General features: G+C 43.2%; 1 protein-coding gene across 3 annotated transcripts in view; it reads right to left on the reverse strand.

Annotated features, from left to right (window-relative positions):
• The window catches only part of TMC5 (transmembrane channel like 5), a 276,225-nt gene extending 252,029 nt beyond the window's left edge, over nucleotides 1-24,196 (reverse strand). The window contains exon 1 of one of the 3 annotated variants that reach the window (XM_073591105.1): nucleotides 23,562-24,196. The gene's annotated coding sequence lies outside the window, so the exon portion shown is untranslated. Of the gene's footprint in view, nucleotides 1-21,240; nucleotides 21,296-21,640; nucleotides 21,775-23,561 lie in introns of those variants that run through there. The other 2 variants (XM_073591106.1, XM_073591108.1) reach the window with 2 other exon arrangements.
• Between the last annotated feature and the right edge of the window lie 851 nt (nucleotides 24,197-25,047).

The following is a 25,047-nucleotide window of genomic DNA, read 5'->3' on the forward strand; positions in this document are numbered from 1 at the left end:
GAGAAGGCCTTCAAAAAAATACAAGGTTGAGGGATCATCATCAGCATTCAGACTTTATAAAGAATGCAACAAGAAATGTAAGGATGTAATAAGGACGGCTAAGATAGAACATGAAAGACACATAGCGAAGGAGAGCAAAAAAAATCCCAAGAAATTCTTCAAGTATGTAAACAGTAAAAAAGGGAGGACAGACCATATTGCCCCCATAAAGAATGAGGAAGGACATCTGGTTACAAAGGATGGGGAGATGGTGAAGGTATTGAATTTATTCTTCTCCCCAGTCTTCATGAGGGAATCAGGGGGCTTCTGTAACCAAAACTGCAGTGTTTATCCTCTTGACACATCACAGGAAGTACCTCCATGGTTAACAGAGGACAGAATTAAAATTAGACTTGGGAAACTTAACATTAATAAATCATCGGGACCAGATGGCTTGCACCCGAGAGTACTTAGGGAACTCAGTCAAGTAATTGCCAGACCATTGTTCCTAATTTTTACTGAAAGTCTACTGACTGGAATGGTACCAGCTGATTGGAGAAAAGCCAATGTAGCACCAATATTTAAAAAGGGTCCAAAATACATCCATGGGAATTAGACCAGTTAGCCTAACATCAATAGTATGTAAACTCTTGGAGGGGATGGTAAGGGACTATATACAAGATTTTAGTAATGAGAACAGTATAATTAGCAGTAATCAGCATGGATTCATGAAGAATCATTCTTGCCAAAGCAATCTATTAACCTTCTATGAGGAGGTGAGTTGCCATCTAGATAAAGGAAGGCCCGTAGACGTGGTGTATCTGGATTTTCCAAAAGCATTTGACACAGTTCCCCATAAACATTTACTGTACAAAATAGGCATGGACCATAGGGTGAGTACATGGATTGAAAACTGGCTACAAGGGCGAGTTTAGAGGGTGGTGATAAATGGGGAGTACTCGGAGTGGTCAGGGCTGTGTAGTGGGGTTCCCCAGGGTTCTGTGCTGGGACCAATCCTGTTTAATTTGTTCATAAACGACCTGGAGGATGGGGTAAACAGTTCAATCTCTGTAGACGATACTAAGCTAAGCAGGGCAATAACTTCTCCGCAGGATGTGGAAACCTTGCAAAAATATCTTAACAAATTAATAGGGTGGGCAACTATATGGCAAATGAGGTTCAATGTAGAAAAATGTAAAATAATGCATTTGGGTGGCAAAAATATGAATGCAACCTATACACTGGGGGGAGAACCTCTGTGGGAATCTAGAATGGAAAAGGACCTGGGGGTCCTAGTAGATGATAGGCTCAGCAATGGCATGCAATGCCAAGCTGCTGCTAACAAAGCAAACAGAATATTGGCATGCATTAAAAAAAACTTATTCTATCTGGAGAAGAGACCTTGAGAGGAGATATGATTTCAATTTACAAATACCGTATACAAATTTACAAATACTGGTGACTCCACAATAGAAATAAAATTTTTTTGCGGAAGGGAGTTTAACAAGACTTGTGGCCACTCATTAAAATTAGAAGAAAAGAGGTTTAACCTCTTCTTTACTGTAAGAGCGGCAAGGATGTGGAATTCCCTTCCACAGGCGGTGGTCTCAGCAGGGAGCATCGATAGTTTCAAGAAACTATTAGATAAGCACCTGAATAACCACAACATACAGGGATATACAAGGTAATACTGACATATAATCACACACATAGGTTGGACTTGATGGACTTGTGTCTTTTTTCAACCTCACCTACTATGTAACTATGTAACAAGAGTTAACAGGAAATATTGTTCAATTAAGACACCTGTTCCGGGTACAACTATTTAAGAGGGAAATTCTCCCTCGCTTAGGGTTTTTAATCCTTCCCTACTCTATCCTAAACTTTAAAAAAAAGTTTGGCAATACACAGTGCATCTCTTACCAACAGAATGAGAGGAAAGATTCATTTTATGGAAAATTTGAACATATCATGGCTACCTAACACTACAAACAAAAAAGTGTTACATTAAGAGCAGAGAAGGCACTTCTCTGTGGTAACATTTGGTTTCAAACTGTCAGACAGACTTTTTAGCCTACAGCAAGTTTTACTGGTAAAGCAGGTATTTAGAAAATGTATCTTCTGATTAAGGAGGAACTCAAACATAAAAAGAGACCCTCTTTCTATGTATTCAGTATATACCACCAGGTAGAATTGGCCCAGGCTGAAGAAATGACAGAGGGATGATATAAATACCTTTTTAGGCTTCATGCTCCACATTTAAAGGTTAAACTAAAGTTCATAAGGTAAAGCACTGACTCCCTTTTAAAGACTAGAGGAAGACAGGGGACATGTTTAGGCAACACACAGCATTCAGGCATACAACTGAAAGTGGGCAAAGCCCCCTTATGGAAAGAACTGGACTTTCTTCAGGCAATGCAACTATACAGCATGAAAAACTAAGAACACACTGTACAAAAAAAAAATGATTTCACTAACACTAAACAATTACCTGAAGCTTGCCTTACACCTGAAAGATTTTGTTAGAAAACTGTCATTTTTAGAACATTCATTCAATTATCTAAAAGTTAAAGGGGACCATTCAACAAGCGTTTTTGACCACAGTGAGTGAAAAAAATTTAAGGACATGGATAGAAAATTTTTGTAGCATCGTAAGTGAATTGGTACATTTCCAATTGTTGAATTCACTCCTGGCCAAGAAAAATTGTAACTGCTCCTGCACTTTTCAAAGTTATGCTGGAAGTCGAATGCTTATTCTATGAAATATGAGACGTTGACATGGTACTCAAACGAAAAAGTCATTTGAAATTAGTCCACAAAGTTACCATTGAATGGTTGGATAATTGAGTTTTTTACTCACCAAATGTTTAAACAAAATTCTACAGGTGTAAGGTCTGCAATATTCTATAAAAAAATAACCCATACCTATCCACTACATAATGGTCCTGTAATCAATTTTTTGTTAAATAATTTCTTACTGTGTTTTGCTTCCTCCTTGTATTGTTCTCTGTGACCCTCTCCTATTCTGCCTCACTTTAATTTGTTTGGAAGGAGCAGTGCATGTTCACTACAGGCCTGTGCACTGCTCTACGCAAACTACAAATCCCATAGTCCATAGTCTCCAGTCCATCTCAGGAATGAGCAAGAGAGGGGCAGTTAAGCTCCGACATACAGTGATGCCATGGAGTACGGGCATAGCCACCCTCTAATAGGAAGTCAGATCACAGCAGCACAAAAAAGGAATTTGGAAATTTGTAAGAGGCCGAGAAAGTATTATAAAGTAAAACAGAAAGTACTTTTGAGTTAAGAATAGATACAAAAAAGTTTTTTTTTTTTTAAATCTGAGTGTAGCAAGGTCCCAGGCCTACTTCGGTCTAATGAGAACCTCCAGGGCCAAAGACAGCTGACATCCTTCTGTATGTGGTGGGTTGTGAGGCATGGTGGGTGCAGAGTAATTAAAGTTATTGGGCGCCAGACACTACTTGGATGCAAAAGAAAGTTTATTTCTCTTAACAAACTTTTTTTGGGGGGAGAGAGGGTTAGGGCCAGGACACCCTTAGGTAGTTGCAAGATTAATTGGCAGACCTAGAGACTTCAATAGGAGGACAGCCATGCCAGGAAAGGCAACCAGCAAGATGCCACATCTGCATGTGCAGGAAAGCTGTCTCCTATGGCAACAGTCTTTAACAGTTCCTAACTCAAAGAGTAACAGTTCTTTCACCGTCACTACAATCGCTCCTTATAGTTCTTTAGCCCACTGAGCTCCGGGTCTCTCCCAGACCCACTGATTCACTGCCACTAAATCCCTTGAGCTCCTCCAATCTTCACGGTGGTATCTTCCTCGAGCATCACCCCCAACTCTCTGCTGGGTCCCTAGCTTGGCACTTAAGATACTTCTCAAGCTTCACCCCACTGACCCTGGCTTGACACACAAGGCTGCTCTGCAAGGGTCACCTCTGCTGGCTGCGTCCCTGGCTTGATACCCACTGAAGTTTCCCAATTCTTCACCGTCCCCGGTTGGTAAAAATGCTGTTCCGGTACTTGCTTCAGTTACTCACTCTGGTCCCTGGTAATAAGGCGGATGGTCCCTTACTGGCGACAGCTTCCCCTCTACCTCCAACCATGACAGGTTCTCCGGCTGGCAGAACCGTCACTTTTGGTTGGACTGCAAATCGCAGTCCCAACCCTGCACTGCTCTCTTGCTTCTGGATAGGCCTTCAGACAGCCTAGCAGCCAGATGAGCCCGGAATAGGCCAAATCTCTGGCCTAGCAGCACGGGCAATACAATGCACGTCCACCCAGACAGCCGTCCAGGTGGCACAGAATACAGATCACCTGACTCCACCCAATATAGGTTCTCCCAGCATGGCTGAGATGCCTCATATACCCATAATCTGACCTTGCATTGCCCTTCTCGTATCCAGTACCACCAAGTACCTGACCACCTAGTGGTAGAAGAGAAAAGTGCAACCAGGCCAAACTTAGGGAGGAATCAATTAATCTCTAACAATTAGCCAAGATGACTATTCCTGGCAAGTAAATTTCAAGGAGCAACCCTGACTAAACTCCAGGGTGCTACATGAGTTTAGTGTTACTTTAAAATGACTGTTAAAGTAGACCAGGGGCGTTGCTAGGGGTGGCTTTTGGGGCTACAGCCCCGAATCTGGGGCCCATAGCCCCGAATCTCTCAGAGACGGCCGTGGTCGTGGCCTCTCTGCAGCCGGGCAGCACCAGAGAGTGGGCAGGCAGTACGGGAGAACCGGGCGGGCAAGAGAGCAGAGAGATGTAAGGAAGGGGCTCTCTAGGGACCCTGATATAAGGGGGGGGCTCTCTGGGGACCCTGATGTAAGGGGAGATCTCTGGGGAACCTGATGTAAGGGGGAGGCTCTCTGGGGACCCTGAGGCAAGGGGGGCTCTCTGGGGACTCTGAGGTAAGGAGGGGCTCTCTGGGGACCCTGATGCAAGTGGGGGGGGCTCTCTTGGGGATCCTGATGTAAGTGAGGGGCTCTCTGGGGACCCTGATGCAAGAAGGAGGCTCTCTGGGGACCCTGATGTAAGGAAGGGGGCTCTCTGGGGACCCTGATGTAAGGAAGGGGGCTCTCTGGGGACCCTGATGAAAGGAAGGGGGCTCTTTGGGGACCCTGATGTAAGTGGGGGAAGCTCTCTGGGGACCCTGATGTAAGGGGGAGCTCTCTGGGGATTCTGATGTAAGGAGGGGCTCTCTGTGGACCCTTATGTAAGGGGGGGCTCTCTGGGGACCCTGATGTAAGGGGGGGCTCTCTCGGAAACCTGATGTAAGGGGGGCTCTCTGGGGACTCTGATGTAAGTGGGGGCTCTCTGGGGACCCTGATGTAAGTGGGGGCTCTCTGGGGACTCTGATGTAAGGAGGGGCTCTCTGGGGACCCTGATGTAAGGGGGAGGCTCTCTGGGGACCCTAATGTAAGGGGGGCTCTCTGGGGACCCTGATGTAAGGGCAAGGCTCCCTGGGGACCATGATGTAAGAGGGAGGCTCTCTGGGGACCCTGATGTAAGGGGGGGCTCTCTGGGGACCCTGATGTAAGTGGGGGGCTCTCTTGGGGACCCTGATGCAAGGGGGGCTCTCTGGAGACTCTGATGTAAGGGGGAGGCTCAGTGGGAACCCTGATGCAATGATAATATATGTAATATACAATATATATATATATATATATATATATACACACACACATATATATTATATACATGTGTATGCCCGCCCAAGCGTATGACTTTCTTTACTACCCTGCTGTGGGCTCTAGCCCCAGATCTTTTGTAGACCTAGCAACGCCCCTGAAGTAGACCTCTATTTTAGTAAAAATGCAGCTCAAATACTTCCTGATACATTTCCTGATAAAACTTCAGCTTCAAGATCTATCCAAAGGCATTCACATGATCAATTGCCAAGTCAAGGTCATGTGGCCTCAGCCAAAGGACTAGTGTTCAGACTTGCCCTTTGGCTCCCAGTCACATGACTGGGACTGGAGTGGCCCCAGAGCAATAGTGGCTTCAGGAAATTATTTCAGCTACTTGTACGCAGTGGCGGCTGGTGGTATATTGTGGGGGGCGGCAAACAATGCACCCACAGCCCCCCCCTGTCAGTTGCCAGGTCACCCGCACCTCCTGCCACCCCAGTCAGTCAGGTCACCAGCCCCGCACTTACCTCATCTAGGTTGAGGAGGCTCTGGGCTTCCCCTGCATCTCCACCTCCCCTGCATCATGCTGTGCGTCTCCTCCCTCCTCTCCTCCGTGCGCTGTGCGTCTCCTCCCTCCTCCTCCTAGGCGGCCAATTGGGTCTCAGGACCCGCTTCCTGATTGGCTGAGAGAAGAATCAGTGTGACAATAGCGAATATTCATTTGCTATTGTGACACAAGTGGGTGTGATCAGGGGTGCAGTGCTCTGTACCACTAGCCCACCTTTATTTTTGAAGCCTAATAGAGCCTCTGGCTCTAATCACGTGCTTGAAAAAAAAGAAAAAAAACCCCTATTGGAATCCATGTGTTCGGCGCCCCGCATGTAGTTTAGGGGGGCGGACGCATGGATGGGGTAGTGGGGGTGGGGAGCGCCACTGCTTGTACGATTATAGTGGCATTGGAGTTTTTACTAAGGAGTTCATCTATTTGGAACGATAAAATAACTATGCCATTTCTTAAGTACCAAATAAAATATCTTTTATGCAATTAAAATAATCTTCTAACAACACATAACTTTTCATAACTACAGCAAAACCTTGGATTGCGAGCATAAATCGTTCCGGAAACATGCTTGTAATCCAAAGCACTTGTACTGTATATCCACGCAAATTTCCCCATAAGAAATAATGGAAACTCAGATGATTCATTCCACAACCATTAATTCATAAGTCCTTCAGTTTATAGTTCATATAAAAAGATTATAGCAATGTTATAGGTTGTGGAACCATAAAATGTCCATCCACAAATGGCAGCCTCCACAAGGGGATTAGAAGCAAAATCCAGCAGGAGCTACAGAGTATAATAGAGAAGAGAGGCACCTCTAAGTGTAGCAATATGGGTACATTTAATGAAGGTACAACATTTAGCAACACACATGGTTGATGATTAAAAGAGGTACATCTGTATGCAGTATGCAGGCATCTGGGGTAAAGCTGTCCACATAGACCGTCCTCCGTACTGCTGGCTCTCACCGCTGTCAGTCTTCAATCGTGACTGGGAAGACTACCCTGCAGTAGAGCGATATGAAAGCAAGGCTTGAAGTGCTTGTGGAGCGCAGCGTGGAAGGGATGATGTTGATGGTGGTGCGGGGGATGGTCTATGTCAGTGGTTCTCAACCTTTCTAGTGCCGTGACCCCTTGATAAAATTTCCCAAGTTGTGGGGACCCCTAACAGTAAAATTATTTTCATTGGTTCTTCATTGCTGTAATTTTGCGATTGTTATGAATCGAAATATAAATATCTGATATACAGGATGTATTTTCATTCTTACAAATTTAACATTTTAAAGTGTAGTGATTAATCACAAAAACAATCTGTAATATATAGTGCGCAATATTTATAATTAACATATATTTTACAAATGAATAAAATGTTTACGACTTGCGTTTATTTATTTTTTATTCATGCCTGATGGGACTGGGAGCAGTCTGGGATGGATGGAAGGTCAGTCAGGAGGACTGTGGAGTGGGCAGGAGAAAGGGGCAGCTGCAGCCAGGAGGGCTGGCAGTGCCTGAAGAGGTGGTACTGGGCTGCCGGGCAGACGGTGGGCGGGAGGGCACAGCGGCGGCGTTTGATGGCACAGTGGTGGCATTTGATGGGCACAGTGGCGACAATTGATGGGCACAGTGGCGACAATTGATGGGCACAGTGGCTGCATTTGATGGCACAGTGGCGGCGTTTGATGGCACAGTGGCGACAATTGGGCACAGTGGCTGCATTTGATGGCACAGTGGCGCCGTTTGCTGGCACAGTGGCGACAATTGATGGGCACAGTGGCTGCATTTGATGGCACAGTGGCGGCGTTGCTGGCACAGTGGCGACAATTGATGGGCACGGTGGCTGCGTTTAATGGCACAGTGGCAGCGTTTTAATGGGGTTTTTTTTCAGATTTTTTCAGTTTGTTTGCGCCCCCACCACTGATTTAAATATAAACGTCCTGGTTGGTTCCTCAAAAGTGGTTATTCCATGCCAGTGCTAGATATACAAAGTGTATAGCACCCAAACATGTATCTATCACTGGCACGGAATAATTGATTGCCCTGGTGACACACAGTACAAAATGCTTTTATAATTACTGTGTCTGACTTACCAAAAATCACAGGTGTTCCTTCAGATTCAGCAAGTGACGTTTCGTCCCCGCCCTCTTGGTACACTCGTCCGCAGCAAGCGGACTTCGGTGGGTGTGAAAAGATGTTCGCTTGCCGACTTCTAAGTGTAGCCTTACTGCGGACGAGAGTGCCAAGATGTCGGCGACAGAACGTCACTTCCGTGCGGTCTCTCCTCTCCAGGAAGTGACATCTCGCTGGCCGAGACGGACAGACTCTGGCAGTAACTTCGGGTCCATCTCGGCCAGCATCGCAACCCCCTGGCGAATCGGCAATCGAACCCCAGGTTGAGAACCGCTGGTCTATGTGGACAGCTTTACCCCAGATGCCTGTATACTTGGATGTGCCTGTTTTAATCATCAACCATGTGACTTGCTAAATGTTGTACCTTCAATAAATGTTACCATATTGCTAAACTTAGAGGCGCCTCTGTTCTGTTTTATACTCAGTTGTAACATAACGCTACTTGTATATCAAGACATAGTTTGTACATCAAATCAAAATTTATTTAAAGCTTGTCTTGCAAAACACTCTTAAACCAAGTTACTCTCAAACCAAGGTTTTACTGTATTGTAATTTCTATATCTGCTTTCAAAGTCCTGATACATTTTAAACATGACAGCTTTTCTAATTCCTGAAATAGTTATAAAAGTACTGATTGTTTTCTAAAGTAATTTTTATAGCACTAACACCCCAAGAAAAATTCTTCTGCTGGTCCAGAGTTCAGAAAGGTCCCTATTTACTGCCTTGAAGTACAAAAGTTCATAAGGAAGTTAATGAAAAGGAAATATTTTTTATTTATATAAGCATCCAGTTAAAATTTAAAGAAAAGAAAAATGAACGCAATTTGACTGTGATTTGATGTAAAGAGAATGGCTTTCCAGTGCTTTCAAACTCTACTCCATGCCAGCAACTAAAGACATGGTTGAAAAAAAATTATCTGGGAGCTATTTTACCTGCTAAGTGATCTGTAACTTTTTTTCAGCCAGCCCTGAGATTGACACAGCCTAGCCAGATAACACAGCCATGTTCATGACCTGACCTATTTTTACTGCAGTTAGAGTGGAACTTCTGATGCTGCTAGCTTGGTAAATATATAGGAAGGTGTATCATATTTCCTTGTTTTAATCTTTTTTTAAAATTTATTTCTTTAGTTACTTCCTGGTTTCTTGCCTAGGCAAAATATGTCATACATCGCAGAAGTCTTCAGGAGGGGAGGAGAGGAGGAGGGGTTTTCTCAGCTAAGCACACTATCCTGCAAGCATGCAGGATAAGGGCTGATAGATTCCAAGAAGTAACTGCTACATGAATGATCCGTCCTTACTTAAGATGGCCACAGCCAGAAATACTAAGGAGTGTTTTTCAAAGTGAATTTCAACAGAATAAAGGATGGAGACATGAATGGATGGGGGAATTTGTTTTGAACGTTAAAAAATAATAAAAAGGTGTTTTGGTTTGTGCTGCTCAGATGCAGTAAAGTTCCACTTAAACTCCCAAAATGTAGTCATTCTGTTGTTCAAAACCTCCCCCTTCCCCTCCACAATCACAAATGTAATTTTTTCTCTCTTTATTTTCAAGTCACATCTCCCAGGAAGCTGCAGGACCAGGCACACGAAAAGGCTGGAGGGCATTACCAGCACATCATCAGGAGCTGGCTGTCCAAACCTGGAAAAGGTGGCCAGCTGAAGAATACCAAGATGGGGGCATGTGACTTAGGCTATTAATCCGAACAGCAGATCTCACCAGGACAACAATGTCTGGAGGTACGTCAGAAGTTCAGCCCCCTCCTCCTCCCCCCCGCCGCCCAGGCCATTCAGAAAGTGCAGCACGCTTCGTGCATGTGCAGTTGGGACCCGGTTGTGAAGCCAGAAGGCTTCACTGCTGGGTCCCCTTTCCGGCAATGGCAGCGGCAGCCATGTCAGCTGGGGAGCCGACATTGCTGGATTCCAGGACAGGTAAGTGTCCTAATATTAAAAGTCCGAAGCTACAGTATGTGTAGCTGCTGACTTTTAATTTTTAGGTGGTGGAACTCCGCTTTAAAGTGACTACCTCACTATATTGACCACTTATGTAGTTGTTTTTGGTGATCATATCCCCCCTAATACGCCTCTTCTCAAGACAGAATAAATTCAGATCAGCTGACCTTTCCTCATAGTAATGTCATTTCCCTTTTGTCTCTTGGGCTGAGTGATACCATGCCTTGATTCCATAAAGCTGGTATCAAGACTGTGTTAAAAGGAGCATTTAAAATGCATTAACAATTTTTAATGAATATATAACTGTCCAAATCCAGATTTCATTTACATATAGCCCTACGTCTAGGGTGTGGGTTCAGTACATTTTTTCGGCCAGGCAGTAAAAACTGGTGTGAACGAACACAGCAAAATGAGGAAGTGATTTAACCTCAAAACAAGAATTCTTGGTATAATGAGAGCATTTAGCAGTTGTGACAGAGAGAGGCTCTGTCACTGTAAGTATTTAGGAAAAGAGGACACAGGAGTCTCATTGGGGGTTAATGCAAGGTTCAGAACTAGCATTTCTCCAGATTCTGTGGTTCTGGATCGGAACCTTCGAACCTGGGTCCAGGTTTTTCTAGACGCCTTCAGCCTGGCTTACTACACAGGTTTGCAGGGTCATTATATAATCAGGTCTGAGCATTGCTCAGAGCTCCCATTTTGGGGACAGTTTCCAGTTTGGAGACGGCTCCCAGTGTGGGAGATGGAAGGTCTCACCCAGGGTCAGGGGGCCCAAGTCAGAGTCCATGAAACTGAGGTCTCCCTGAGGGGTCAGAGGGCCCAGCCAGAAGACAGCAGGTCCAGGAGTCAGGTCGGCTCCTATCAGGGGTGTCAGGAGGTGGGCCATGCAGTAGGGAGCTGCAACTGAAGGCTAGAGAGCCAAGTGTTCTGAGAGAGTTGGATGACACAGTCAAAAGGACTGATAAGAGGAGCAGCAGTGCTGTCAACACGTAAGCCAGGTGGCTTGGTATTTTCAAAACTACAGTTTGGACTGGCACAGCCCATTGTAAATGCACCTGTTACTTCAGTTTAATCACCCCAATCGCACACAGTCTAAACACATTTATTAATATCTAGCAATTAGAGCACAAAAAGATAAATAAAATATTGCTCTATAATGGGGATCAACTGAAGTTACAAAAGACAGCAAGCTTATACTTTTATCCAGTTTACTTGCAAGTAAGCAGACAATCTTGCAGCCCAGGGTCCGATACTCTGAAAAATGTCATCCCTATTCTTATTTTCCTAAAGTTATACCTACTCGGCTATGAAGGCTATATAAACCTACTATGCAAAAGAAGGGCGGATCTCATAAACATTAAATACAAAGATTAAAAAAACATTTGTGTCATTATAAACCAGAATACATACAAACCATGTTTATTAAAAAAAAATGTATGCAAAACAGACAATGCTATGGCCCAATAGTTAGTAAACTTCAATTCTGTGTACAATCTCCTGAGATACAACTTGTGTGGGACTCCTCATGGTTTATTTTCCTGGCCCTGTCCAAAAAATATACTGGTTGGATAACAAAACTGCAATCTTCCAAGATGCCTAATGTATGTGCAAATATGAACACAGACTGTAAGCCCTACTGGAGCTCTGATTTGTTAAAATTGTAAAAACATAATCTGTGGAATTTTACATAGTATGATTTTATAAAGAAGCATTAAGACTGATTGCTACCTTATTGTGGCTGAAAGATAGTGAGTTACTAACTCAGAGAGCTGTTAGCTGTAATTGACTATTTATGGACTTTCCAAGGTCATTAAAAAAAAACAAAAAAAAAAACACAAAAAAACCCATAAGGATGCTATAGCTTGAGAAGACTGAAGAGTAAGTAAAAGTAAGATTGGTATTAGATATTGGATTCCCGTATAAGGCATGTAAACTGGTACTGATTACAGGCAAAATACTACCGGTGATCAGTTTTGTGAAAGCACAGCTATAATCCTAAAGTTCACAATCAAAATATTATTATTATTAAAAAATGGAAACCAATTGACTTTACCACAATGACAGCAGGACTAATGGGGACTCATATCATCAAATCCCTGATTCACTGTTATTGACCAACAAATGACAGAGGAGGGAAGAATGCATTGTACGAAAAACGCATTTCTTGTTATCATTAATATTTTACAAATGCAAAAATTGCCATTTCACATACTGACATCCTTATGCTGATATACTGCTCATCCAGTGGGAGAAACATATATCAGACTTGGCTATACGTGGTCAGAGTCATAGAAAAATCATTCATCAGAACATTCTTTCTTGAAATTTTGCACAGACCTGCTATTTGACTGGAGTCCCAGACATATTAAATAGGTTTCATTACTTACCAATACATTGTAACAAAAACAAACATTTCGAACACAGTCCTACTGGTGTTCTACCAGTTCATGATTAAAACTAAGGAGTGCTTAGCAGAAAACCAATATTAAAAGGCATTTCAAACAGACAGTGAGAAATTCTTAGTTACACTGGAGGAGTTGTCACTATCCTTATGCCCCGTACACACGGTCGGATTTTCTGATGGAAAATGATAGGACCTTGTTGTCGGAAATTCCGACCGTGTGTGGGCTCCATCACACATTTTCCATCGGAATTTCCGACACACAAAGTTTGAGAGCTTGCTATAAAATTTTCCGACAACAAAATCAGTTGTCGGAAATTCCGATCGTGTGTACACAAATCCGACGCACAAAGTGCCACGCATGCTCAGAATAAATTAAGAGACGAAAGCTATTGGCTACTGCCCCGTTTATAGTCACCGCGTTTAGAACGATCGGATTTTCTGACAACTTTGTGTGACCGTGTGTATGACAAGTTTGAGCCAACATCCGTTGGAAAAAATCCATGGATTTTGTTGTCGGAATGTCCGATCAATGTCCGACCATGTGTACAGGGCATTAGTGGAAGAAGAACATTCTGTCTAGTCAATTCCAGAGTTTAAGACAGAATTGCACTTGGGACGAGGGCAATAGGAAAAAAAGTGCAATTTTCAAACAAAAATTCTTTGTAAAAGGATATTAGGGGAGTTTTGTGGATCTAGCATGTGAAAAATATAGACAGAGGGTCAATCTACCTTCGGTAGAAAATCGATCTGAGGATCTGGCAAGATAATTTTTTAGTACCAACTTCAATTACCTATTTCGAGCTATTGACAAAAGCCTCAGAAAACACTGATCTATCCTACTAAGAGATCCCAAATTGGAAAAAAGTTCTCCCTAGTAAGCCACAGGTAGTGTTTAGAAGGGCAAAAAATATTAAGAACACTGTGGCCCCCAGTAAGGCTAAAACAACACAGGTGAGAGATATGCCAAACCTTTTAGATATAAAAGGTACTTATATATGAAGAAAGTGCAATTTCAAGTCTTCTAAATTCATTACACAAGGCCAAGGCTATTGGGCGTAACCAGGGCTTTTTTTCAGCAGGAACACGGAGGAACGCAATTCTGGCACCTCCAGCACTGAGTGTATGTAATAGCATGGGGTGAGGGGTGTGCTGGAAGGTCTACTGATGTTGGCTGCTGGGGGATCTATTGTCACTGGTGGGCATCTGATTTTGTGTGAGGGTCTATTGTTGCTGATGGGGAATCTATTGTTGCTGGGGGGGTCTTATGTTGCTGCAAGGGATCTACTGTTGGGGGAGAGGTCTATTTTTACTCACTGCTGGAGCATCTGTTGATGCTGGCTGCTGGGAGATCTGTTGTTGCTGCTGGGGGGGGTCTAATGTTGCTTGGGTGGATATTTTGTTACTGGGTTACTGTTACTGTTGTTGCTAGGGGAGTCTATTGTTGTGTGGGGATCTATTGTTGGGATTCTATTGTTGCTGGCTGCAGGGGATCTATTTTACTGCTTTTATCATTAACATGTTCCATACAAATGATTTAGCACCACAAAATGATACTTGGTTCTGTATTCTCTAAAAGGGGCAGTACTGGTAGGTGGGTAGGGGGTGGAATCAAGGGACGGTGGTCAGAGGTGGGTAGGGGGCAGAGACAAGGGGAGACTCAGACCTGGGCGTAACACATATAGGAGCGGAGTCACGCTGATATTGAAGGTTGTATGTGAAGTTTCTGTATACATTGTGAAGCGCTTACAATAGCACTGGGGGTGCTCTTGGAATTTGAGTGTTTTTATTGGTGGTTTTAATAAAGTGTGGTTTTAAGCAGAGAACACTGTCCCATTTTTGTGTTCACATTTTACCTTGCTTGTGAATGTTGGGCGGCTGAAGGAAGGGTGTTTAAGTGGACTGGAGGAAATACTGCCCTGGATGGAATAACACATGCCTTGGATGGAATAGCATATGCCAGTTTGACCTTGATTATATTGGGGTCCCCAGTTGGAGGTGAGCAGATTAATTGCCCTGATTAGCCGCATGCACAGTGGGAATAGCGCAGGCTATGGATGGAGGATTATACTTCTACTTCTATATACATTTAAGGCTGTCATTGTGAGTGCTTTTTTGGCCACTGCATGAAAATATCCTTTTATACAGAGAATACTATTTTTATTTTGTGTTTGTATGTATCTTTACCTGTGAGTCCGGAGCTGCTGATGGAGGAGGAGGAGGCGCTTTGCTTATATATTGTGAAAATAATACTAAATATATAAAACGAATAATATGTAAATGTGTCTAATCGTGATTAATTATTCCTCCATGTGATCAAAATTATTTGGAATACTCTACCAGGTTGTATCTTCCAAGAAACATCAATTCATTCAAGTACATAAGAAAGTATATAAAAAAAGACCTCACCAATAAATTCCCTTGGTGGTGATGATTTAAGCTTTTATGTCCTTGATATTATATCGGGGTCCACATTTGTAGGTAAGCAGATATATTGCATTGGGTGGATGGGGACACAGCATGGAATTCTGGGAAGTTTCTAGAAATCTTCACATATGTAAAGATAGGTGATGGACTACTGATCATCGGAAGTTTGGACTTTTATTAATTTTTGTACTTTTTCAAAAGATTTGTGTTATTTCTCCTTCCAGTACAGATTTCCCCCCCAACTCCCTCCCAGTTCCAATCCCCCTCATTACAGAGACCTTTCCCTTAGTAAAGAACTCTTTCCCCAGTACATATCTTTCCTCCCCAGTACAGACCACAGACCTGCTAGTATAGACATCTCCCCCCAGTTCAGATCTCTCCTCCCTAGTACAGACCACAGATCCACAGGAACAGACCTCTCCCACCAGTACAGACATGTTTTTCCCAGATTTCTCCCCTCCAATATACACCTCTCCCCCTAGTACAAGCCTTTCCTACCTATACAGACCTCTCCTCCAGTGCAGGCCTTTCCTTCCCAGTACAGACCTCTCCCCCATAATAGACATCTTTTCCCCAGTACAGACCCCCCCTCAGTACAGACCTCTCCCCCCCAGTACAAGCCTTTTCTTCCAGTACAGACCTCTCCAAGAGTAAATGATGCTTGGAACACACTTCCAGCAGGGTTAGTGAGTCAAAAGTAAGTGAATTTAATTTTTTTTCCATATCTCAGATTTCAGCACTGTCACATGAGTTAAAATTACTCAGTCATACAACACTGTACCCAAATGAATTTTACATCATTTTTTGAGACAGATAGAGCTTTGTTTTGTTGGTATTTAATTACCTCTTGTTTTTTTTTTTCTTTTTTGCTATATAAAAGAAAAGAGACTGAAAATTTAGATTTTTTGTTATAATATTGTGCAAATAGATAATCTTTCTGTATTCTGCTACATTTCCTTGACAAAAACAACCCAAATCAGTGTATATTATTTAGTCTGCATGAAAGTTAAAGAGTCTTACAAACCAGTGGCGACTGGTGTTTTTTTTGGGGGGGGGCAAAACAACGTGTTTGTACTTACCCCATCGGCGGCGGTGGTTGCCAGGCAGCATGGTGCAGCGGCTCTGTGTCCTCTCCTCCATGGCGGCTTCCAGCTCTTCCACTCCTCCTCCTAGGCGTCCAATAGGATCGCCTGTCCCTTCAGCCAATTGGGTGACCGGTGTCAAAACCGGCTTCCTGATTGGCCGGGGCCGAGGATCAGTGTTACAACAATGAATATTCATTCGCTGTTGTAACACACCTGGGTGGGCTCGGAGCACACTCTCTGCGACCCAAGCCCACCCTATATTGAAGCCTATTAGAGCCTCTGGCTCTAATCAGTGCTTCAAAAAACAGCCCCCTGCATTGGAATCCATGCGCCAGTGTCCTGAAAGGGGCAGGACACAAGGATAAGGGGGCGGCATTGGACAGGGGGGAGGGGGGCGGCGCCCATGCACCCATAATGAACAGGCCGCCCCTGCTATAAAACTATGGGATATACAGTACTGTATATCTGAAAATTGATCAATACAGATGTACTGACTGTCTATCTCAATTCTTGAGGTCCTAAAATGCCAGTACAAAGACCCCCCAAATTAGCCCTTTTTGGAAAGCACACAATCCAATGTGTGCGGTAGGAGGCATGGTGAGTTTTTGAAGTTGTAATTTTTTGTTAACATTTTTTGGGGGAAAATGAAGACATGAAATACATTTTTTTACAAAGTTGACATTTTAACAAGTTATTTCTCACACACAGCATAAGTATACTTAAAATTACACCCTGATTGTGACTGGTGTGACCCTGACACAGTGACTGGCAAGGTGGTGAACAGAGACACTGTGACTGGCTGCACTATTAGGGCTCCTTTGCATGTGAGGTTGGGGGTTGTAAAACCTTGCGGTTGAGTACCAGTCCCACTGCCCCTTAACCACTACCCCCTTTAGCTTCAGAGGCAGAAGCTGGGTGTGTGCACATGCCACAGCTGCAATGCTTTGCAACTGTGGCAGCTATTATACCCCCTGTATCCCCACGACTGCGATCCATTCAAGTGAATAGGGGTGTTTGTGTGGGGTCCAAGGCATTAAAGCAGGTGGTGAGGAGACAATACATGCCTCCTCACTGCTTGTTAAATGCTCTCTGAAGAGTGATCTGAACACTGATCAATCTTCAGAGAGCATCACACATGGAATGAGTTTTTATGGTGACACTATGGGGTTGATTTACTAATACTGGAGAGTGCAAAATCTGGCGCAGCTCTGCATGTAACAAATCAGCTACTTACTTCAGCTTGTTCAACTAAGCTTTGACAAAAAAAAAACTGGAAGCTGATTGGTTTTCTATGCAGAGCTGCAACAGATTTTGCACTGTCCAGTTTTAGTAAATTAACCCCTATTACTGGTGTGTTGATGATCAGGGACGCATGGACTGGTATAGTAATGATCAGGAACACTGTGACTGGTGCGGTGGTGATCAGGGATACTGTGACTGGTGCAGCAGTAATCAGGGTCACTGGGACTGGTGTGCTGATGATCAGGGACGCAGGGACTGGTATAGTAATGATCAGGAACACTGTGACTGGTGCAGCGGTAATCAGGGTCACTGGGACTGGTGTGCTGATGATCAGGAACATGGGGACTGGAATGGCAGTGATTAGAGACACTGTAAGTGGTACGGCGGCAATCAGGGACACTGGGATTGGTTGGGAGGTGATCAGGGACCTGGTGACTGTTGTGGCAGTAATTAGGGACATCATGAGTGGTGTGGCAGTGATTAGGGACATCATGAGTGGTGTGGCAGTGATTAGGGACATCATGAGTGGTGTGGCAGTGGTTAGGGATATTGTGACTGGTGCAGCAGTGATTAGGGATATTGTGACTGGTGCAGCAGTGATTAGGGACACTGAGGTGTGCAGCGTTGACTAAGGACACTGAGTGGTGTTGTACTGATCAGGGACACTGTGACTGTTTTGGCAGCGATTATGGACACTGTAAGCAATGTGGCAGTGATTAGGGACACTGTGATTGGTGTGGTGGTGATTAGGGACACTGAGTGGTGCAGCAGTGATCAGGTATACTGCAACTGGTGCGGCGGTGATTAGGGAGATCCCCCTGATAAAGTTGCTGAAGAATGAAACACGTAGGAGGCGGAGCCTAAAGCTGGGGGCTTCTCTGGTTTGTGTCTATGCTGGATGTTAGCTGTGAGAGCTCCCGGGTCTAAGCGGCCAGTGGCTGATAGTTCACTTGTAGCACTTTGCCGATCCTGCATGTCATCTGGATTATTTGTGCTATACTACAAGCCTGCTATTTTCATGTTTTACGTGAGTATATTTCATCATATTTTAATAAAAATATATCACACTATAAGAGGTTTCCTTTGATACTTTTATGTCTCTCAGAGGGATAGAGTTGCTGGAGGAGGAAAAAAGATGTTTCAAGGGAGTGCCTTGCCAATTACCACCTTGTTTGTGAATATTCAAGCTGTATTTGCCTAATCTGTCAAAGGATAGTCATACACTTTTAGTAAGTGCATTTTCTGAGTGCGTTGAAGGGTACATGTTTGGGAAGTCTTCGGAAATTTGAAGTTTCACATGATGGTGGAAATTTTTCATTTCATTCACCATTGGACTTTGTTAAACTTGTTTGCATATATTTTTTTGTGTGGGAGGACTTTTTATTCAGTAGTGTAAAATGATGTGCATGTCTTAAAGTGGTTCTAAAGGCAGATTTTTTTTTTATCTTAATGCATTCTCTGCATTAAGATAAAAAAACCTTGTATGCGCAGCAAACCCCCTAACACTTACCTGAGCCCCATCTCGATCCAGCAATGCTGCATGAGAGCTCTGGCTGTCCCGGGCTCTCCCTCCTGATTGGCTCAGACACAGCAGGGGGTGCCATTGGCTCCCGCTGCTGTCAATCATAGTCAGTGAGCCAGTGAGGATAGAGAGGGGGCGGGCCAAGCCGCGGCTCCGTGTCTGAATGGACACACGGAGCAGTGGCTTAGCTTGGGTGTCCCCATAGCAAGTTGCTTGCTGTGGGGGCACTCAGCAGGAGGGAGGGGCCAGGAGCGCCAATGAGGAACCTGAGAAGGCTGCTCTGTGCAAAACCACTACACAGACCAGGTAAGTATAACATGTTTGTTAATTTTAAACAAAAACAAAAAAGAGTTTAATATCACTTTAAAGTGTAACTAAAGGCAAAACTTTTTTAAAAGTGTGGATAGGTATTAGAACATCTCTCAGGATTTTATTGCTGTTTGTGCTCCCATTAAGGAGATTCACACTTTCTATCCTATTTTCTATTATTACTGAAAGTGAAAGAACATCTCCAATTCTCAGTTGTCACCGGGACAAGAATGAAGGGAAAATCTTCCAGGGGGACACTAGTTCTGGTGATCCTTGTGACAACCAGGGGATATCATTTCCAATTACCACAGATGACAGGGGGAAAAAACTGACAGGGGTTATGACCCTCCTTTACTCTATCCAAAATAATAATAATAATAATAACAAAGAAAGGTTTGCCTTTAGTTCCACTTTAACCACGTGCCAACCAGCCACCGACATTATACTGGGGCAGGTCAGCTCGTTCCCGGAAATCGCTGTAGCTGTACGTCGGCCCTTTAAACAGCTATAGCAGGTGCATGCACCCGCTGCACGGCGGGGGAGCTGATGTGCATGGCCGGCGGCCGTGATGTCCGCCGGCCACATGCGTTCGCTCCACAGAGGGGCAGAACAGGGATCTGTCAATGTAAACTAACAGATCCCCGTTCTGTCAGGGGAGTAGAGAGTGATCGTCTGTACCTAGTGATTGGGAACAGCGAGCTCTCTCCTCCTCCAGTCAGTACACTGCCCCCACAGTTAGTAACCCCTTCCCTACCAGTGACATTTATACAGTAATCAGGGCATTTTTATAGCACCGATAGCTGTATAAATGTCAATGGACCCAAAAAAACTGTCAAAAATGTCAGATCTGTCTGCCGCAATGTCGCAGTCCCGCTAAAAATCGCTGATCACTGCCATTACTATTAAAAAAAATTAGATAATAAAAATGCCATAAATATATTCCCTATTTTGTAGACGCTATAACTTTTGCGCAAACCAATCAATATATGCTTGCAATTTTTTTACCAAAAATATGTAGAAGAATACTGATGAAAAAAAAAAGCTGATATGAAATTTATAATTTTTTGGGGGATATTTATTATAGCAAAAAGTAAAAAATATTTATTTTTTTTTCAAAAATGTCAGTCTTTTTTTTGTTTATAGCGCAAAAAATAAAAACCGCAGAGATGATCAAATACCACCAAAAGAAAGCTCTATTTGTGGGAAAAAAAGGACGTCAATTTTGTTTGGGTACAACATCGCACGACCGCACAATTGTCAGTTAAAACGACGCGGTGCAAAAAATGGCCATTAAGGGGAAAAATCTTCTGGTCCTTAAGTGGTTAATGGGCAGCTCATAATGGATATGCACATATACAAAATAGAGTCAAAGCAGGACACTAACCTTACCGTATCTTACCAAGATATCCACATCATATACTGTATATTACATATCACTCTGCCAATCCCAAAAAGTCAAAATATCCATATGTTTGTTCAAACATTTAATGTGAATCAAATCATCTGCCCTTTCATCAAACAGAAACGGTGTTCTATATATTTCTTTCTTTTTTTTTTTTTTTTTATTTCCTTTTGCACACCAGTATTTGAGCAACTTAAAAAATACAATTTAAAAAGTCTGGAAGATCTTCCATTGATATTTATAAAAGTCAAAGTTGATATTTATTTAAAGCAGCTTGTAAATGATCATCATCTAAGACTATATAAACGATCTTATTAAACGGAGAATTGTTAGATGAAAACCATGGACAGTCCCAGGGGAAAAACTTTCACACTTTCACATAACAAAACTCCAACAGTAGGACAGTGCTTATTGATATATATATATATATATATATATATATATATATATATATATATATATATATATATATATATATATATATATATATATATATATAAAACTATGACCTGAAACATGATTACACGTGGTAAGAGATCCATGTACAGATTCTGCAAGATCAGGAGAAATAGCTTTTCCTACCTGCAGTGACGATCAGTCCATGGAGTGACTGGGACCCATTAGTTACTCCAAGCAGGGGTCTCTATAGAGCAGTGGTTCTCAACCTTCCTAGTGCCGTGACCCCTTGATAAAATTTCCCAAGTTGTGGGGACCCCTAACAGTAAAATTATTTTCGTAGCATAGCCCGTCCCACTCGTACACTATATTAAAACCCCTTATTTTCCTCTCCCTTCCATGTATTCTCCATTTTTATTCCTTCTCTTGCTCCTTGGTGGGGGTGGGGGGGGGGATGGGATGAGTGGCAGTGCTGGGGGGAGTTCTGATCAGCCAACTTAGGCGCTCTTGATCAAGTCATCTGCTGATCTGAGAACTGTAGTGGGGACTTTTAATGGCAACTATAATCACAAGTAGTGTTACTCACTGTGTCACCGGCTTCACTGTATCTCCGACTTTGTGGTGTCTCGCAGCAGTGACACCTATGGCAAAATCAGGAGATAGGGTCTCCTTCAGCCCCTCCCACTTCACATTCCTCACCAGTCAGCTGACCTGTAGTCTCTGCCCCCCAGCCAATGCCGTGAACTGAATGGGCGCCTGCGAAAAGTGGGTGGCCGCAAGCTCCAGGGACAGCCCTGCTGGGCGGCCACGAAAAGGCTGGTAGAGCAGAGTGGGCTTCAGGAACAGCCCAGGATTCGGTGATCCCTGGCAAACTGTCATTCGACCCCCAGGTTGAGAACCACTGCTATAGAGCAAGTAGGTGTCTTTCTCCTCTCCAGCAGGCAGGGGTCTCTATTCAGCAGGCAGGGGTCTCTATTCAGCAGACAATGTCCTCCTGTGTGTGCCCCAGAAGACGATGGGACCATTCAGAAAGCGCATATGCATTAGGAAACCAGCTGTTTAGCCTGAAGGCTTCACTGCCGGCTTCCCTTTCTAGCAATGCCGGCGCCTGCATCCAGAGCCAATGGATGGATCGGCTTGGGGTGTCGACATCACGGGCTCCCTGGACAGGTAAGTGTCCTTATATTAAAAGTCAGCAGCTACAGTATTTGTAGCTGCTGACTTTCAATCCCCCCCCCCCCCCCAGGCTGGAACTCCGCTTTAAAGCATAACTTCATTTTTGTTGAGAAAAAAACATACCCCTCGGTGTGGTCTAAGTACATTGTTGCAGATTCCTACCTTTTGTTTTTCTAAATAAATCCCTGTTTGTTCCTCTGTGCCTCTGTGCTGAGTTAGTCTAATGGGCATGGTTTCATAATTATCAATCAGCTGTGCAGCTGCAGAGCACTAATGAGAAAAGCTACTGGGCCTGCATCCCTTTAGACATGTTCCTCTCAACAATATCCCTAATCACTGCCACACCACTCATGATGTCCCTAATCACTGCCACACCGCTCATGATGTCCCTAATCAGGGCATTTTTATAGCACTGATAGCTTTATAAATGTCAGTGGACCCAAAAAAGTGTAAAAAATATCAGATCTGTCTGCCGCAATGTCTCAGTCCCGCTAATAATCGCTGATCACTGCCATTATTAGTAAAAAAAATAAATAATAAAAATGCCATAAATATATTCCCTATTATGTAGACACTATAACTTTCGCGCAAACCAATCAATATACGCTTATTGCATTATTTATTATAGCAAAAAGTAAAAAATATTTTATTTTTTTTCAAAATTGCCAGTCTTTTTTTTTTGTTTATAGCGCAGAGGTAATCAAATACCACCAAAAGAAAGCTCTATTTGTGGGAAAAAAAGGACGTCAATTTTGTTTGGGTACAACCTCCACACGACCGCACAATTGTCAGTTAAAGCGACGCGATGCAAAAAATGGCCATTAAGGGGAAAAATCTTCTGGTCCTTAAGTGGTTAATGGACAGCTCATAATGGATATGTACATACATGAAAATAGAGTCAAAGCAGGACACTAACCTTACCTTATCTTACCAAGATATCCACATCATATACTGTATATTACATATCACTCTGCCAATCCCATAAAGTCAAAATATCCATATGTTTGTTCAAACATTTTATTTATTTCTCACTTCCTCAAACCTTAATGTGAATCAAATCATTTGCCCTTTCATCAAACAGAAACTGTGTTCTATATATTTTTTTTTTTTTTTTTTTTATTTACTTTTGCACACCAGTATTTGAGCAACTGAAAAAATCCAATTTAAAAAGTCTGGATGATCTTCCATTGATATTTATAAAAGTGTGTTGATCAAAGTTGATATTTATTTAAAGCAGCTTGTAAATGATCAACATCTAAAACAATATTATATATACGATCTTATTAAACGTGTACAGATTCTGCAAGATCGGGAGAAATAGCTTTTCCTACCTGCAGTGACGATCAGTCCATGGAGAGACTGGGACCCATTAAATAATTTACTCCAGGCAGGGGTCTCTCTCCAGCAAGCAGGGGTCTCTATAAAGCAAGTAGGTGTCTTTCTCCTCTCCAGCAAGCAGGGGTCTCTATAAAGCAAGTAGGTGTATTTCTCCTCTCCAGTAGGCAGGGGTCTCTATTCAGCAGGTAATGTTCTCTATCCAGCAGTCAGGGGTCTCTATAAAGCAAGTAGGTGTCTTTCTCCTCTCCAGCAGGCAGGGGTCTCTATTCAGCAGACAATGTTCTCTATCCAGCAGGTAATGTTCTCTATCCAGCAGTCAGGGGTCTCTATCCAGCAGGTAGGGGTCTCTATTCAGCAGTCAGGGGTCTGTAGTCCCAGGTATGGCAGCAGCAGGTGTGTGATCCGATCAGGACACTCCCATACACTCAGCTCCCCTCCTGTCCTCACAGCTAAATACAGCTCACTTCTCAGCCTAGCAAGCTGTTCCCCAGGAGACCATGCCCAGGGTACAATCCTCCTCTCCTCTTTAGTAATCCACACTGTACGGTATGTTTATTGCACACACTAAACCACAAGCAATAAACCTGAATGACACTGGGAATAGTTGGATACTAACACAGAAAACACAATTCCTATGAAGTGATCAATAACAGGTCTACAGACATTTACATACAGGCAATACTGCTGCTAGCAAAACTTTGCTTCCCTCAAAAAGGAAATGCAAGAATTGGTGGAAAGCAGCATTATATTTCTATGTAATTGGCAGCACACAGTCATGTTGTAAGGGGCATTGGAATCCTTTTACTACAATGGTAATGTATACATAGGATTAGTACATACTGTACATTCCAATTGACATAAGAAGATGTTCACCTGAACCAGTTGCTGCTAGGAGTGACATTTCTATTAGTATGGTCAGTGACCATGGTGTCTTGTTACATAGGGGCTCTCCTAATTACCTGTGCAGTGAAAAATGCAGGTCAACGAGACCAGATCAGAATTACATGTGCATGTGTCAAAACCTACACCTTCACATAACTTATGGAATACGTGTACCGCCATTTATTCCATTTGGCATCCCGACGCACATATATGCACTTATAGTACAACATACTACAATGCACAAATGTATGTTCTATGCATTGTGGTGTGATGTATATCCCAATAGTTTTGCAGGTGCAGAAGTATGTAATTTGAAGCGGAGTTCCAGGCTAATATGCAACAAGGTCTTAAACAATACAGCACCCCATACACCCTCCGTTTTTGGATATCTTTTTTATTTATTTTTGCCTTTTTGGAGATTTTTTGGGAAATTTTGTGTGAATTTTCAGGTGGACTTCCATCCTACCTACCGCCGTGGCAAGGTAGGTCATTCCCCCAATCGCATTATGCCCTCCCCTCCCCCCGCTGCCTTCTGGGACCTGCGTGTGCCCCAGAAGACGACGGGACCATTCAGAAAGCGCATATGCATTAGGAAAC

Source organism: Aquarana catesbeiana, linkage group LG06 (assembly GCF_042186555.1).
Source record: "Aquarana catesbeiana isolate 2022-GZ linkage group LG06, ASM4218655v1, whole genome shotgun sequence".
NCBI lineage: Eukaryota > Metazoa > Chordata > Amphibia > Anura > Ranidae > Aquarana > Aquarana catesbeiana.